Source organism: Parasteatoda tepidariorum, chromosome 4, assembly GCF_043381705.1.
Source record: "Parasteatoda tepidariorum isolate YZ-2023 chromosome 4, CAS_Ptep_4.0, whole genome shotgun sequence".
NCBI classification, from domain to species: Eukaryota; Metazoa; Arthropoda; class Arachnida; order Araneae; family Theridiidae; genus Parasteatoda; species Parasteatoda tepidariorum.
This window is the reverse complement of record NC_092207.1, coordinates 98,359,226-98,362,458: the sequence shown is the minus strand read 5'-3', so window position 1 is coordinate 98,362,458 and position 3,233 is coordinate 98,359,226. Positions and strand designations below refer to the sequence as shown.

The window sequence follows — 3,233 nt, the reverse complement described above, 5'->3', positions numbered from 1 at the left end:
TATATATATATAGAATTGCCGCTTATGCGGAAAAAGGTAAATATTAGATTAGTGTTAATAATAATATTCCTAAAACTAAGTTCGAAATTAAACAACTTTAATACCGGTTATATTTTTTTCTTTAGTTTTCTGGTTTAATTTCAGCCCTAATATTCCAAGTTTGGAATTAACTCACTCAACACATCAAGATGAACTGTATCACTCAGCACCGTTGAAGTCTTTCGAGGGAGTCGGGGATGTTTAGTTGAGAGATAAACAGTTGGAAGTTTTAAAATATTTTTTTCATTTTGCACACATTCTCAAAACAGTAAATTATATTCACAAATCTTTTACTCATAATTTACATAGGATGTTCATGCGATATACTAAGTGAAATGAAAACTAAAAGAGCACTGAAATCACCTTAGCGGATGGACGCAGTACGTTTCTATTCAGCACATGTGACGTCATAACCAATCAGGCATCGATTTTAATTGCATCACTTACGGAGGCTTTTTGGGACTATTTAAATGTTTAATAATGACTAAATTTTGGATTAAAAAAGCAATCAGATTTTCAGTTTCAGGAGAGAATTTCCAATAAGTTAAGATTGAAAATAAAAAAAATTACGAGATGCTCAAATTGTCCGTTATCGTTTAATTTACGTTTCGCAAACGCTTCTCACCCCCCTCTTCCCTCATTATTTTTAACTCAAATGAGCATCAGATACTCCGAATACAAAGCTTAAATCGGTATGGCTCTACTTTTTAAGCAGTGGAATAATGTATTTATCTACCAGCAATAAATTGCGTGCAACCGTAATTAGTTGTATGCGTTTTGAATGTGTCAGGCTAGAATTTTCCCTTATTTATATTTTAGTTTATGTCATCCCTTACCTGCCGAAAGTCTTCTAAACTTTTCTGTGTTTTTTTCTCATACAACTAAAGGGATAAAAAATTTCTATCTTTGATTTATTAATTTGATTTCAGGTGATTAATGTTTTTAAAATCTCGAGAAGAAAAATTTAAAAATCATGTTTACCATTAACAATTTAATTGTTACTAATAGGCTTCACTACAAGTTCGCATAAGCACCACTTGCCCATCCCTCAAAGATTGTTATACAATCTTAGATGGTTTGCCTTGCAAACCATGCTCGTTTTTCTTGCTACTAAATTAATACCGTTTAAAATATGTTCTCGATTGAAATCATAAGAATTTAAATGAATTATTAAAATTTTTACAAGTAATTCTTTTTTTAAAAATTTTAATTTTTATTTTATAGGTAGTAGCCACAATGTGACAAATAGGGTTGCCATAATTTGGTCAGGTTTGGTCCTTAATGTTAATTTTACTTTTTCCATATTTCCCCATACCACCAGAACTTTTTTTTCGAATTGAAAAAATTTTGCACACAGTTATAAAATTCGTCCAACTAAAGAAAATTTTATAAAAAAAAATAACTTTCAGTAAATATTTATTAATTTTCTTATTTTATTTAATGTAAGTGGAAAAATTCTGAATTGTAAGGTCTACAATTTCTTACATAACTTTAAAGAATGTAATTTTACAAGACAAAATGCAAAATTTGGGCGAAATCGGTCAAACAGAGCATGAGAAATCCAATTTTAAAAATATGGTATATTTTAAAATCTCTTTGCCTTTTCTTTTAAAAAGATTTTTTCTTACGCTTTAAATTTGAAATAACTCACAAAATAAGTAACATTTTGTAATGAAAATATTTTTACTAAATTTGCAATATAGCGTTTAATTATGATCGTGCTGTAAAAAAAATTAGAATAGACTCAAGTTTGCAATATAAATGTCTGTTAAACTAATTATACCTACTTAATATTTTAAAAAGATTTTTTATCAAGTTAAAGAAAAATATTTTCTTCATATATTAGTATGTTAAATTTTAAACACACTTTAAATTTTAAACAATTAGCTTACGACCCCTCTGACACTTCTTTCAAAAGAAGAAAAATTTCCATTGAAATTGGAACATTTTAAACATTGTAAAAGAATGCAATATACACTATTGGGAAAAAGACTAAGTTTATATGAAATTTTTTGGTCTAAATTTTTTTTACACTGCATTTATTAACAGAATTGTCTTCATTGATATTAGTATTACCACAACAATCAGAGTTTGAGTAATACATGTGGAGTATATTGTAAAGCAAACAACACGGGGAAACACATTAAAGTAATAGCAAAACAATATTTCAATTAAATATATATAAAAAATATTTTTTAGCTTTCTATGATTTTAAATTAGAAACTTATTTGTCGTTCTAACTACTAGCACTGTATGCATATAAATATTACCACAATAATATTATACGTAAAAACAAAATAAAGTTTAAGCTTTAGAAAACAAAATAAAGATAAAATTTAAGTTTTTTTTATTAATTGTTAATAATTTAATTTGATACAAATCAATAAAATTAGCCATCGCATTGTAAATCCAGTTAAACATACAATCTCGTTAAAATGAGGAAATGCATTTTTCTACGTAATTAGAATTAATAACTTACCAATTGTTGAGGGCTGAGTCCGTCAAAAATATTTCTAATATATTCATTCAAAACGTTTTAGAAAATATGTTCTATATTTTTAAGCATTCGCACCTTTATTTTCTATTAACCTATTGGATTGTCAAACTCATACTATTATTTTTAAAATATGTTAAGTCTTTCAAAGCAATTTTGAATTTATCTACTTGATAGATTTTTCTTTTTTTTATTCTATCTCACTTTTTAGTAATATGAAAACAAACTCTGCAGACGTTTGAGTAGTGCAACAATCGATTTGTAATTCCTTTTTCTAGCTTTCGAGAAATTATGCCTGTCACCTGTCGTCAAGTAAATCGCAACTGGCGGTTGCTAAGGTTTTTTTCAGCGCCAAACAAATATGAAGCAACATTTCGTGAATTTGAAATAGAATCATCCTGGTTGGGCAAATGATAACGCTTTATTACCCGTTACCAACCTTGTGTGTAATTAATTGTTTGATTGATAGATTAAAATTTCTTTGCTGCAATTTCACATGACCTGTAAACATTGGAGTTAAGCTAGAAAATGAAGTCATTCAGTGGTTCATGTATTTAGGATTTATATTAATGGTGAAAATAATATATATAAAATGTCACCAAATAATATATTATATAATTTGGTGACATTTCCACCTTCATAAAATTATTAAGATCGCTGCCTTATTCTCAGTTTTTTTTTTTAAGATTGTTATGAGACC

The 3,233-nt window shown here is 27.5% G+C and overlaps 1 protein-coding gene across 1 annotated transcript in view; it reads right to left on the bottom strand.

Moving 5' to 3' along the window:
• Window positions 1–2,669, bottom strand: part of LOC107452000 (probable serine/threonine-protein kinase clkA) — a gene marked incomplete at its 5' end in the record, with an annotated part of 6,764 nt that extends 4,095 nt beyond the window's left edge. The window contains 1 exon segment of the mRNA XM_043043304.2: window positions 2,519–2,669.
• Window positions 2,670–3,233: the final 564 nt, after the last annotated feature.